Genomic DNA, 14,763 nt, shown 5'->3' with positions numbered 1-14,763 from the left:
TTGTCATTTATTTCATTTATTTCATTAGTAAACATGGAAGTTTGGTGGCCCTTCCAGGCAGGGGGGCTGGAGCTTCATGATCCTTGGGGTCCCTTCCAACCCGGGTCATTCTGTGATTCTGTGATTCATTTCTCTGCATTGACAAGACTATCTTCCTTGTGTAAGCAGAAAGAAGAGCTGCTGGAGAGGAGCTCTGCTGAGAGGGACCTGGGCGTCCTGGTGGACGACAGATTGACCATGAGCCAGCAGTGTGCCCTTGTAGCCAAAAAAGCCAGGGGTGGGTAAAAGATCTAACACACATCTCTATGATGGGGGTGGCCCAATCACAAGCAGTGCTGCGCTCAGTTGTTCTGCTTGCCTGCTCCTCGAGGAGTTAGGAGAAATCTATGCCTGTTGCGTGTTCGAGTGCGTGTGCAATGCCATGTGGAGGGCTTATCACAATAAAGATTGGCGATTTGCTGCGTAGACCGGTCAGAACTCAGATCTGCGTTGTGCTTCCTGCGGCACCAAACGCCCAACAGTGGCAGTTCCGAGTATTGGCCAGCAGGTGGCAGCAGAGACCACGGAAAGAACGTCTGCGGGACAGACCCTGGGGATCCGTTCTCTTTTGATTATAGGGGAAATATATTGAAAGCTTCAGATTTCATTAATCTTTGTGGGAATCATATAATGTGCAACTCAGATCTACCTCTTCGTGCAGTGACTGCCTGTAAATTTGCTAGAGCCTGATATAATATGGCCTTGTGCTTTCCGCTAACTCACCTTCATTTCATTTTCATTAAATTTGCTTGGTAGTCAGATTTTGGTGTGTGGATATTTTAAAACAATCAAACTGACATTGGCAAAAAATTAAAAATAATTAAAAAATGCACGACAGCATCAATTGTATCAATTTTTATAGATAAGATAAAGAAGAGCAGTTTCCCTTAGTTTTCTGTGCCTCTTTACTTTCTTACCCTCTCCCCTTGTGTGAGAAACTCTCAAAGTCAAAGATTTCTAGTTAGGCAAAGATGGCAGCGATAGCAGCAGTGCTTATTCATTACTGCAATACTGCGCGCACATCCCCTGTTGGCAAGGGAGAAATTGCACACCAGTCAGTGACATTAATTCTGTTCTATGCCCTAAACCCAATTCAGGTGATGCTCTCATGGCTCTCATTGGTTGAGCATCTCAGGCTCACAGACTCCTCCAGACTGTTGCTAGGATTCATTTCCATAGAAGGTCAATTACCAACCTCTTGTTTTTAGGTCTGCCTTGTACTTTTCTGCGGAGAGAGAAGGGCAATGTTTCCAACAGTCAGTACATTCATTCTGTGCTGTGCTGGGCTCTACCCACCCTGTGTATTTATCTTGTGCTTGTCTCAATTCTCCCCATGTCAGAATGCCCCCAGTCTGAACTTAACTCTGTTCAGCAACTTTCTTGGTGGAAAAACTACTTATACAGCTGTTTTACAAGAGGGTTATACATTCAGTTAGGGCCTACACTATGTACTGAAAATACTGGAAACTTCCACTGCAAAAACACAATCTACCTCTCCCATCTGTGCAGCCTTGCAGACCCAGAGCACGCCAGGTTATTTCTGCTTTCATAGCATTTGCGTGCTGTAGGGTGAGCAAAAGGTTCTGCTGCTTGATTCTTCTGCAAGAGCTGCCTACCGGCAAATGGTTGCAGGGATGGAGGATGTGACAGAAAGCATTTGTCTCCACAAGAGCAGAGTTACATTCAGTGCAGAGTGTGAGAGTCAGGTTGGTGTGGAAAAGCACTGACACGCTGGGGATGATGCAGTGCTCACATGTCTAACACTCACAGACATTACTGTCAGAAGGATGGTGCTGTGTTGTGCTTCTACCTTTGGCAGCCCCTGGAGAAATGCTGTGGCACACAGAACGCCTTTGTATTGCACTGACTGCTGCCATGCAGCATGGATTTAACACACCAAATCCAGAGGAGCATGACTGCATCTAACTGCCCTGAGAAAAACTACTGTAGCTGAAGAGATGAGGAGGCAGCTGCTCATCTGCAGAACAAGCAGCACTGCCAGACATTGGGCCAGGTGAGCACCTCCTGCTGCAGCGTGATGATGACAGGGCTGGAGATGATCTGCAAAGCCAGCTTAAAAGTGGGAGACATGAGTCAACATGGCAGGAGGACAGAGGTGTTAGGGAGCAGCCAAGGCATCAAAGAGTATCAAAAGGCTTTGAAAGGTATCACAAAGCGACAGCCAGGAAGACTGGGATTATCATGAGCAGCAACCTGGATGCTAGAGATTATTTGCTGCCATACAAAATGGTAGAGATCTTGCTGCTGACATCCCAAAGCCATGCAAAATGGGAACCCAGAGCTCTGCCTGCACGAACCCCACAGCCATAGCATTGCAAGCTGAGCTGCCTTGCTGTTTGTTGCATTCATCCCAATCCCTGTGAATGAAGACTCGGAATGCAGCCAAGGCGATGATTGAGCATGAGAGTGACTTTATTCAATAAAAGACAGGAGGGCTTGAGAGGTCAAGGGTGAAGATGGGACTCCTCTTGTCAAGATGAGAGTGGCTCGGTGCTGCTTCCTGGTGCCTGGGACTGGCAGCCTGACTCTAAGTCCCCATCTAAGATGCTCAGCTTCACCTCACTGATGCTGCCCTGCTCCTGCATGGTGGTGCTGCTGTTGGGGCACTCGGGCTGTGCTTGGGATGGGCAGCACTGCAAAGGCGCTGGGTCACAATCCAGGCAGGTGACTGTGGTGTCTGGCAGGCTCAGGTCAGGAGCTTCAGCAGAGCCAGGAGATATGAGAGCATGAACGTGGATGAGCCCCTTGTGTCCATCACTGTTACCATGTGGAAGGCTGTCATCCGAATTGCAGCGATTTGTGCTTAATAAGAACTCTCCATTGATGGAAACACACTGCACATCACTACTTGGTTTGGATCTTTGGGGTTGACAAGGGCTCGAATTATCTAGGAAGGCACAGAAACACAAGGGTTAGTGTCAAACGTTTGCAAGTTGAATCATGCAAGAGGTTGCTGATACTTGGTAATAGAGTGGCGGCAGGACGAAGCAAATAAGCTTGAAGCAACAGAGCCACTGTCTTGAAAGTGATCCTCGTGCAGGTCCATAAGTTTTGACTCTGTCTGGACTTCATATGGGGCAGTATGACATCACAAAGGGGTGATATGATGTCACAAAGGGGCATTATGACGTCACAAATAAGCATTATGACGTCACAAAGGGGCATTATGACTTTAAAAAGGGGCATTATGACGTCACAAGGGGGCATTATGATATCAGAAAAGGACATTATGACGTCACAAAGGGGCATTATGATGTAACAAAGAAGCATTATGACATCACAAAGGGGCATTATAACATCACAAAAGAACATTATGATGTCACAAAGGGGCATTATGACATCACAAAGGAGCTTTATGACGTCACAAAGAGCATTATGACGTCACAAAGAGCATTATGACGTCACAAAGGGGCATTATGATATCAGAAAAGGACATTATGATGTCACAAAGGGGCATTATGACGTCACAAAGGAGCTTTATGATGTCACAAAAGGCATTATGATGTCACAAAGGGGCATTATGATGTCACAAAGGAGCTTTATGACATTACAAAAGAGCTTTATGACGTCACAAAGGGGCTTTACGACGTCACAAAGGAGCTTTATGACGTCACAAAGGAGCACTGCGACGTCACAAAGGGGTATTATGACATCACAAAGGGGCATTATGACATCCGAAACTGACATTATGACGTCACAAAGGGGCATTATGATGTCATAAATGAGCTTCATGATGTCACAAAGGGCATCATGACGTCAAAAGGCGCATTATGACGTCACAGAGGGCATTATGACGTCACAAAGGGACAGTATGACGTCACAGAGAAGCATTATGACATCACAAAGAAGCATTATGACATCACAAAGGAGCTTCATGACATCACAAAAGGACATTATGATGTCACAAAGGGGCATTATGACGTCACAAAGGAGCTTTATGACATCACAAAGGAGCTATATGATGTCACAAAGGGGCATTACGACGTCACAAAGGAGCTTTATGACGTCACAATGGAGCATTATGACATCACAAAGCGGCATTATGACATCACAAAGCGGCATTATGACATCAGAAAAGGACATTATGACGTCACAAAGGGGCATTATGACGTCACAAAGGGGCATTATGACGTCACAAAGGGGCATTAGGATGTCACAAAGGGGCATTATGATGTAACAAAGAAGCATTATGACATCACAAAGGGGCATTATGACGTCACAAAGGGGTGTTAACATCACCCTGTGCCCAACTCCTCTCTACCTCCTATTGGCTCCCTCTCCCACCAATCCCCGCTCTCCCCTCCCCTTAGCCCCGCCCCCCGCCCCCGTTAGGCCCCGCCCTGCCCCTCACACCCCACTCCCTGCCGCCATCTTGCCCCGCTCCGCTCACCCACCTGCCCGGTGTCGCTCGGACCGAACCGGGAACAGCTGAAGGGACGGGGAGGGCAGCAGAGATGGGGACGGGGTCTAGGGCGGCCATTCTGAGAGACAGCCCTTCTGAGGGCTGAGCTGCAGGGCAGTGGAGAAACCCACCCGTGACCAGGGTCACATCAAAGCTGCATGAGGCTGTGTTACTAAACACGGTGCCACACGGCCTGCAAAACCATGCGGGGGGGACAAAACATGGCACGTACCTGGCAGTGAGATCACCTCAAGCTATCTGCAGCAGTTCCATGTCGCTTTGCTCGGATGAAATGAGAGCAAAAGCTGCACCGAGGCAGTGGGCGGAGGGTGAGGAGAGGAGAGAGAAAGAGCAGGTCAGTGAGCAGGGCTAAGACATCCATGGAATAACACACACAGCACAACCGTCCCATCCACTTGCTGCAAGTCATGCTGAGTCTCAGGCTACGTGATGCCTGTCCGCCCAGCAACTTTACGATGCTTCCACAACTGAGCAAAGAAGAGCTGCACCAAGCCCTTGGATGATGGATTCCCTGCTCCTGCTGGCTTCAGCCTTCTGCATTCCAATTCCAATCTAAACCATTCCTGTGGTGGTAGTACTTGAATCCTCATTTGGGGCTGGACCTCAACAGGTCAACACATCAGAAATAACACAACGTGCATCTGGAAGACATGTCTCAAAGCCCAGAAAATCCAACTCTCTGACCTTGGCACAATTCACCAACCAAGAGCCAGGCCTTGACAACTTGGCTGATCTGAGCATGCGGGAGGGGGGCAGACAGTGGACCACAAGTGTCCATTTCCACTGCAGCTCCCTGTAGAGAACAGCACCAATCAGCAGGCGTGAATCAATTCATTCACAAGCTGCACAATGACTCTGTTCTTTACATGATAAAAAAACACACAGAGATTCCTGACCAAAAAGTTGGGAGTTAATAACGACCAAAGAGGTTCCTGTTTCTACGCCTCATCCTCTCACCCCAACTCCTGGGTGATGCCCACAGGCTTCAAGTCAGCTCTCAAATCCACTGAACTCCCGTCACGGAACTCCATCAAAAAAGATGTCACACATGTGACACTTACATACATGAGAATGTATGTATCAGAAACACTGATGCCAGCAGGAGCAGAGAGGCGATTGTCCCCCTGTACTCAGCACTGGTGATGCCACAACTCGAATTCTGTTTCCAGTTTGTGGCCCCTCACTGCAAAAAAGACACTGAGGCATTGGAACGTGTTCAAAGAAGGGCAACAAAGCTGGTGAGGGGTCTGGAGCACAATGGAGCCATATGAGAAGAGGCTGCGGGAGCTGGGAATGTCCAGCCTGGAGAAGAGGTGGCTCAGGGGAGACCTCATTTCTCTCTAAAACTTCCTGAAGGGAGGTTGCAGTGAGCTGGGGGTCAGCCTCTTCTCTCGTGTCATTACTGATAGAACTAGAGGGAATGGTTTCAAGCTGCGGCAGGAGAGGTTCAGGCTGGACATTAGGAAATATTACTTCTCAGAAAGGGTGGCCAGGCACTGGAATGGACTGCCCAGGGAGGTGGTGGAGCCATCCCACCTGGGGGTGTTCAAGGAATGACTGGATGTTGTGTTGAAGGACGTGGTTTATTGGGAGCTATTGGTAATAAGAGAACGGTTGGACTGTTCTTTTAGGTCTTTCCCAACCCTGGTGATTCTATGATTCTGTGATTCATACACTAAGAAGCAAGGAGAGGCTCTTTTGTTAAATCTTTCAATAGAGAGAAGAGTTGATATCTGCTTCTCCCAACAACAGAAACACGGAAACAACTTTCCAAGCCCACCTGCCATACAGTAGGCAGAAAACGCACATTGTAAAGGAGCACGCACATCCCCTCTGGCATAAGTCGAGCCCAAAACCCACCTTCAGATCTCTGTGCATTTCCCTTGTTTTACACCAATGCAGCCTCGCTGCAGCTCCGTGGGTGTCACACAAGGCCTGCATGTCCTCTTTCTCCGCAAACCCCACCCTCAGGCCTTGCTCTGTGAGGATTGACACCTGAGCAAAAACAAGCACTAAGAACGAGAGTAAAGCACACTGGATTCGCCCTGGCCTGGCCCAAGCCACAGTCCTACCAGACAGACCCTGGAATGAAAACTGCTCCACAAACCACAGATGGACACCAGCACACAAGAAGTTGATCGGATACAATCCCATGCAAGCACCAAGCCTCCTAAGGAAGCTCTTTGCCATCAGCTCCTTCATCGCCTTTCCTTCTCACCTCAATCTTAAAGTGGCTTCAACATCTGCCAGCACGTCTTACCACGCACCTGCTCATCACACAGTGCTTCAACAGCAACAAATTTGCTTCCGGGGCCCTCCTTCAACTCACTGTGCTAACACTCAAGATTCAAATTACACAGAAATCCTAGCAGAAGTTCTCAGTGAGAACTGCACCTAACATTCCTCCTTCTACAAGCAACAGCCACAACAAGTGGTCATGAAAATGCTTTCATCAAAAAGAAGCAGAGACGGCACGGCAGGACAGATGTACTCTGTGTGCACGTCTGAAGCCTTTTGAGAACCTCGTCGTTCTTCCTGCAGGACCCCTGTCTTCTGTTAAAAGCTGAACGGTCCCCAGAGCACCTGTTTCCATCAGCTGCCACCATCCAAAGCAGCCAGCCTTCTTACAGTCACCTGGCCCAAACATCCCTTTTGCTCTACACTTGATTCACAGAATCACAGAATTGTAGGGCTTGGAAGTGATGGGAGCTCGGCATGCACACCATCCTTCCAACAGCACATCCCAGCAGCAAGGGATCACAGCGCTGGCACAGCTGAAACAAAAAGGGTGTGCGAGTTTCCTGTTAGCACTCAGTGTAAACAAATCTACCACTGAGCAACACCGTGAGCCCCCACTCACCTCAGCACAGGTCAACCTGTAACCCCAGCCTTCCCCTATCCATGTGCACATGCACACCCATGTGCCACCCTGCCTGCTTTGCACACCTCCATGCACACACCGCATCGTGTGCCCTCCTTTGTATTCACAGACGTGTGCAAACCACCCCTGGGAACACGTACGTGCCTACACCTTCCACAAACACCCCTTTGTGTACACCTGTGTGCAACCCAACTCCTCAGCACACGCACACGTTTGTGCCACCCTGTCCACGCACTCACCACGTGCCCTCCAGCATCACTGCTGCCTCCTCTGGTACCAGACCCGCAGATGCTCCAGAGCTCATTAGCATGGACTTCCTTCCTCCCCTCAGCAGCTGCTCCTGCACTCACCTTCATTCCTACTCAGATACCGGCTGCTTCCAGCACCAGCTGACCTGCAAGACACAGAAAGGAAAGGTGGGAGTCATGCAAATCCCCAAGAAGCCCAAGGCTGCATCACCACCACGTATGGCAGCCTCAGGAAGTCAGCTGCAACTACAGACTTTGTCAGAATGGAAACAGGAATCGTCAGTTAATTGTGACCTCTGAACTCATTGCCACCATCAGAAACAGGCACTGAAATCGCTCACTTCACTGCAGCTGGTTAATGCAGACACGGAATTGAAGGACACCAGCAAAGTGACATCTACTTCATTGTAGGTGGTTAAGCTTGGAAGCAGGACTTGAGCAAGAAAAGCTTCTCAGCTCCTTGTAAGGCACTAAGTGATGGGATGATTTCCCATCCCTGCAGAAATCCTGACCTCTGCCACAGGTGGCTGAGTGACACAAAAGCTGTGTCCTTGGTTCCCAGCCTTACCTTCTCATGTCGTTCATCTTGCTCTGCAGCTCCTGCTCTGAATAGTCTTCTTATATTCCCACATGATGTACCCTGAAATACATCATTTAGTAAGTCTGAACAAAACATAAGACATTAATTGGAACTATGAAGAAATGTCTTTTGCACTTTACTTGGAGAATGTTCCATCCTATAACTTCTGCTCTCAATTGTAACACATGATTTTTTATAAAAAGAAAGATAACAAGTCAGCTCTTCAGTGTGCACATTGATGAAACTTGGTGAAATACAACTTTAAGAAAAGGTAATTTGAAAACTTCAATATTCTTATCAGAATCTCTGCTATTAGTTACCGTTCCAATGTTCTGATCTGATGATGTGTCTCTCAGAGCTGTTTTGTCACTCCCCCCCTCAAATGCACTTCAAGTGCTTTAGGAGCATCACTGGAATTTTGAATAAACTCGATATATCTTAGCAAAGCTGCTACAGCTGCACAACTGAAGTACTTTGGAAAAAAAAGAAATCTTTAATGAACGCTGAACAGTGTTATTTAATTATAATCCAGGTAATTAAATTAATTAAACCAAGGAAATCACCTTCCAGTCACTCAGCTCTCACCAGGGAAATCGCTTCCCTGCCAAGCAGATGCAACCAACACAAGCTGCTACATCACTCTAGGGCCCCACTGAGTCTTCCCAAGGGGTCTCCAAAGGCTTCCCTGTTGACTTCTGGGAACCTGGGAACACTCACATGGAAGCCAGTGCCCCCTAATGTGCCCCAGACGTTTCTCAGGGCCCCACAATTAGCTCTACAGACATCCAGACATGCCCCAGAGCAAGTATGTGTGCTGTAGGGAGCCCAAGAGACATTCCAGAGCACCCTAGTACTCCTCAGTGCACTCATGGATGCTTCACCTGTCTCTAAATATGCCCTACTGGACTTTGTTTTCTCTTCTGGAGCTTTCCTTAGTTCTCAGCTTTGCTTTCTCATGCCATTTATCTCGCTCCACAGCTTTTGCTCGCAATATTCTCTCTTGCATTCCCACATTCCAACAGAATCACAGAATTGTAGGGGTTGGAAGGGACCTCTAGTGATCATTGAATCCAACCCCCCTGCCATGGCAGGTTCCCTACACCACGTTGCACAGGTAGGTGTTCAGGCGGGTCTTGAATATCTCCAGAGAAGGAGACTCCACCACCTCCCTGGGCAGCCTGTTCCAGTGCTCCGTCAGCCTCACCGTAAAGAGGTTCTTGCACACATTTGTGCGGAACTTCCTATGCAGAAGTTTCAGCCCATTACCCCTAGTCCTGTCCCCACGCACTACTGAAAAGAGACCAGCCGTGCCACTATGGCCCCCACACCTCAGGTATTTATAAACCTGGATCAAATCCCCTCTCAGCACCGCCAACGACAACCCTCTGCACTCTGCCAGTCAGACAGTTCACGACCCACTTCACTGTACACTCATCTATCCCATACTTCCTCAGCTTTGTTATAAGGATGTCGTGGGGGACAGTATCAAAAACCTTTCTGAAATCAAGGTAGACTACATCTGCCACTCTAGCCCCGTCCACCCAGCTAGTGACATCTTCATAAAAGGCCACCAGGTTGGTCAAGCACGACCTCCCCTTGGTGAACCCATGCTGAGTACTCCTGATAACCTCCTTATCACCCAGTTCTCTGGAGATGGCATCCAGCACAAGCTGTTCCATCACCTTCCCTGGGACAGAGGTGAGGCTGACTGGCCTATAATTACCTGGCTCTTCCTTCTTGCCCTTTTTGAAGACTGCAGTGACATTGGTCATCCTCCAGTCTTCAGGCACCTCCCCAGTTCTCCAAGACCTCTGAAAGATTACAGAGAGCAGCTCAGCAATGACCTCCACCAGTTCTCTCAGCACCCGTGGATGCACCCCATGCACCCATCCCATGTATTTATGGACATTAATGTTTCCTAGGCAATCACAGACCACCTCTTCCCTGACTAAAGAGAAATCTCCTATTGTCCAGACTCTCTCATTAGCCTCCAGGGTCTGGGATTTCTGAGGGAGAGCCTTTTCACTAAAGACAGAAGCAAAGAAGTCATTCAGTGTTTCTGCCTTCTCAGCATCCTCTGTTATCAGAACGCCTTCCTCCCCCCCTTGTTTTTTGTTTATTAGCAAACTATTAATATACTACAAAATAATAGCACTAATTACTAAGTAACATCACCATGCCAGCATCCCGACCACCTGCTTTAGAGATTTCTCCTTCATTTTGTGCAACACTTCAAAAACTGCAAAGGAAAAAAGCAAGTACAGAACCAGGACACCACTTCCCTCAGGATTTTACAGTCTCATTCATGTCTGACAGATGGAGGCCCTGACAACAAGAGCTGTGTCTGTCCATAACAAGGACTCACCTCTGCAGGTGCAGGGGCAGCTCTCAGAGAAGCCTTCTTCATTTCTGCTTTCTTCTCTTTTTGTCTTTTGACTGGGAGGTGGTGTTGATCTGCCTGAGGGAAGGGAGGCCCCTTCAGAGGGATCTAGATAGACTGGATCAACCTCACTGGGCTGAGGTGAATGGGATGAGGTTCAGTGAGGCCAAATGCCAGGTCCTGCACTTTGGCCACAATAACCCCATGCAGCGCTATAGGCCTGGGGCTGAGTGGCTGCAGGACTGTGCAGAGGAAATGGACCTGGGGCTGTTGGTCGATGCTCAGCTGAACATGAGCCAACAGTGTGCCCAGGTGGCCAAGAAGGCCAACGGCATCCTGGCCTGTATAAGAAATAGTGTGGCCAGCAGGAGCAGAGAGGTAATCATCCCATTGGACTCAACACTGGGGAGGCTGCACCTCAAATCTTATGTTCAGTTTTGGGCTCCTCGCTACAAGAAAGTCATTGAGGCACTGGAACTTGTATGTGGAAGTCTGTCCCTTGAGCAGCTCCCATTCATCATCAGCTCCCATTCTGAACCCCACTGTGCAAAACTTCTAACTTCTACTACAGATGGCTGCAGACACCAAAGCTCAGCCCACTATCCAGGTATCAGCCTTCTCCCTTCTGTTTTCCATCTTAGCCCATAGTTTTGCTTCCAGAAATGGAACTGCACTCCAACAGTCAAAACACAAACTAATACATCACTTTCACTGCTCCTTCCTGCACCCCCAAATTAATGGTTACCTGACATCCCCTACAGCACAGCACCTGCTCACAAGTATCATTCAAACTCTATTCTTTCATACTTCTTGAGAGAGGACGGTAAAAACTCACTTATGCATGGCGGTAAGGACAGTCTGTCCCCATCACATCCCTCTGTGTGCTGAAAGCTGCCATTGGATCTCTTGCAGCCTGCTGGCTGCTGCTCACAAACACAGGGAACTGCACCACACTGATTCTAAAGAGAGAAAGGAAGAAACTCTGGTGGGAATGAGCACCCAAGGTTTGCAGAGATGCTCCAGATTGTGACAGAGATGGAATCTCAGAGTGCTGGGACATGATTGATCACTAAGGAAAACACTTGGAAGCACATTCAATCTGCAGAAGCTGTAATTACTGGGCACAGTCAGCTTTCCTATGGCTCAGCTGGAGTAGGAGGGTGCTCTCACACATCTGCTCAGGGGCTTCAGCTGAGACACTTGCACAATGCTGGGATCATTCTGATGGAAACTATGTCTTCAGATACCATGGTTAAATCCATCCAAAATGATCAAGCCGAGCCTTAGCTCTTGAGCAGCACTTCTTCCCCACCCTTCACTACTCCAAGCAGCTCCAACAAACTTCTCAGAAGAAATCCAGGCCAGCACAGACCTGGCAGACCAGAACCAAGTGCAGCTGGTGGGACGGCAGTGCCCACTCCTTGCTTCCACCCTGCTCCAGCAGGTTAAGGAGTCTCAGCCTCACTGGCCTTTGACAGCTCAAGACTTTCAGCACCTCATGCCAACATTTCTCACTAAGATACACCTCAGGCATTGAATTCTCTTCTCACTACCTCCTCCCAGTCCTCCCCTAGGAACAGAAACCATTCAGATTCTACAGCAAACTACAGCATCTGCACTGCAAGAGCACACTGAACCACCTGCAACAGTGAAACATGGTTTAGGAGAGTGGGTTTGAAAACACACCTTTAGACAGCTGTCTCCCTGTAGCCAAAAGGAAACCAAGCAGCAAAAGAAGAGTCCAGCCTGAAACATGCCCATCCTACTAGCCCAGGTTTTTCACAGTGAATGCAGAATCCATCCTGTTCTTGAGGTAACAAATGACAAGTGGGTCTCCCCTTGCTCCACCCCTTCTCCTTCAAAGCCAGAAAAAGAAAGAAAAAACAAGCAGAAGAAACCCAGACGTACCTTTCCACACACAGAGCAGAAAGTGGAACAGCAGTTGTCTCCTTCCTGAGACATGGTGGGGAGCATGCCAGAGGAAGCCCAAGTTCTTTGCTTCTCTCCACAGGGACTTCAAGCACTCTTGGCAAGAGCTGCTTAGGTTCTTTCTTCAACTGCTTCCATCACCAGAATCTCCTTTGGAAAAGGAACCCGAAAGAAAGAATCAGCAAATGAAAAAGAATGAGCAATAACCACTTTCCCAGCTTTCTTCTGACATGCAATTTAGACTCTCGACTGGGGCAAGGTCTTAAAATCAGCTGGTTACAAGAACTGTCCCCAAATATATCCAGCTTCTGTACAGCTGCCGTTATTTCTGACAGCGAGTGTAATCACAGAATCATAGAATGGCCCGGGTTGGAAGGGTCCTCAAGGATCATGAAGATCAATCGCCTCCCTGTCCCTGCTGGCCATCCCCTCTTCTGATGGAGCCCAGGGGACCATTTGCTCTCTGAGCTGCAAGAGCACGCTGATGGCTCACGTTCTGTTTTTCATCCACCAGGACCCCCAGGTCCTTCTCTGGGGGGTCTTCTCTTAAGGACTGCTCCTCCCAGGCTGTAGAAATGCCTGGGATTCCTCCAGCCCAAGTGCAAAACTTGCACTTTGCTGTGTTGAACCTCATTAGATTCACCTAGGCCAACCTCTCGGTTCAGCTCCCTCTGAATGGCATCCCTTCCTTCCACTGCATCAGCCGCACCACTCAGCAAACAGCAGAGGGTGCACTCCATTGCATCATTGGTGTCACTGATAACCATGTAAAAAAGCACTGGTCCCAAGAACTGGTCCTGAACACCTCCAGGGATCCCACCACCTCCCCGGGCAGCCTGTGCCAGTTAATTCTGTGGGTAGAACTGCCAGTATGAAATATTATGCTATCGTGAAAAAGGAAGAGAAGAAAAGCAATATTAAGACTAGCTGACAAGCCTTGGCAGGGTGTTTTGCTCTCCTTAAATTTATACCCATTATTCAATTCTCTTTGGAGATGTCTCCATGCCTCTCTGGAGTTTGTTCTTTGAGAAGAAGCAATTAAGTAAGCTCTCCAATGCCGAAGTGCATACACTACTCTAGGGCTTTCTCGTCTCTCCATGGATCAACAAGGGTGACAAGCCAGCAGAATATGATGAAGAGCCTCATGCATACTCAGTGTAAAAAAAAAAAGGCAATTGTTGCTGGGAAGAAGGTGCATTTGCATTTGTGTCATCTGCAGAGGGTACTGCAGAAATGGAAAGTCTTCCACTGGAGCAAACAAAGGGTTCTCATTTATTGCAATCAAGGCCCAGCGTGTGGATCTCAGAGATCAGACCTACACCCTGCAGCAAAGCAGAGATCGTTTCTACATCTTTGCTCTTATTGGTAAATCTCACTGCAGCACCTGTCAGGAGCAAAGGCCTCGTTATTTCAATTTAGATCAGGCTAATGTGGTCAATGTTTGCTGCAAGATCTCTGAAAAAGTATCACCTTCTGTTCCTGCACTCATCATTGTGTCAGTGCTGAGCAATTCAAGATATTTCATTTGGTCTTCTTGCCGGATTTACTAAGTAAAAAACAACCAAACATCTCCTGCTACTGATTAAGAATGCTCTAAACATGCTTCTGCAGAGGTTTCTACCCAGTGACAAACAGCTCCTCCCATCACGAATGTTTATTTGTTCTATTTGGTCATGCAAAGCTGATTGATAGAGATACTATTGGAATGATTGCTCCCCTACTTCTAAACTATTCCAGTGCAATCAGAAAGGCTGTCTGAACCTGGAGCTGAAAGTTCTGCTCTATGGTGATGCAGTGGTAAACCTGCTGACTGAATGCACTGGCCAATAGCTGTGAACTGCAGACATTCATCAGCTGGCATGAAGCAATCTGGTTCAGATACCAAGCAGCTGGGTAGATTGGCTTACCCTACACTCTGTGCTATCATGTTTAGGTCATTACCAGGACTCACATCAGTCCATGGGATGCAATTTCAGGTATTTGGTACAGGCAGTGAATGCCTGCAGCCCCAGTTCTAATCAGCAGATCACAGCAACTATGCCTTGACTGGAAGAGGAAAGGAGAAGGATCAAAGCAAATACCTCTCACTCTCATCTTGGTGCTGACATCAACATTTTTGGCAACAAATTTCACTTCTGCTCCATCATCGTTCTTGGTGACGTTCTTTATCATTAGGCTGTGAGTAGTTTGGGTTCTCTTGATGATGCAGGTCTCGCTTTCCTGTAAGACTTTACCACTGAGGTACCAAGTGCCACAACATTT

The 14,763-nt window shown here is 48.1% G+C and overlaps 1 long non-coding RNA gene across 2 annotated transcripts; it reads right to left on the bottom strand.

The window, feature by feature from the left end:
- Positions 1-4,499: 4,499 nt before the first annotated feature.
- LOC146756077 (uncharacterized) lies at positions 4,500-12,926 on the bottom strand. 2 transcript variants are annotated; one of them, XR_014937556.1, is made up of 5 exons: positions 11,408-12,926; positions 9,916-10,003; positions 8,181-8,252; positions 7,604-7,758; positions 4,500-4,767 (listed from the first exon to the last, which is right to left on the bottom strand). It is a non-coding gene; the product is annotated as an uncharacterized LOC146756077 (long non-coding RNA). The 2 variants fall into 2 exon arrangements; XR_014937557.1 differs by lacking the exon at positions 9,916-10,003.
- Positions 12,927-14,763: the final 1,837 nt, after the last annotated feature.

The sequence above is a fragment of the Coturnix japonica genome, chromosome 28 (assembly GCF_054131305.1).
Source record: "Coturnix japonica strain WE chromosome 28, WE-NBRP24, whole genome shotgun sequence".
Classification (NCBI taxonomy): Eukaryota; Metazoa; Chordata; class Aves; order Galliformes; family Phasianidae; genus Coturnix; species Coturnix japonica.
The sequence above is the reverse complement of the archived record's forward strand: the minus strand, read 5'-3'. Positions and strand labels throughout refer to the sequence as shown.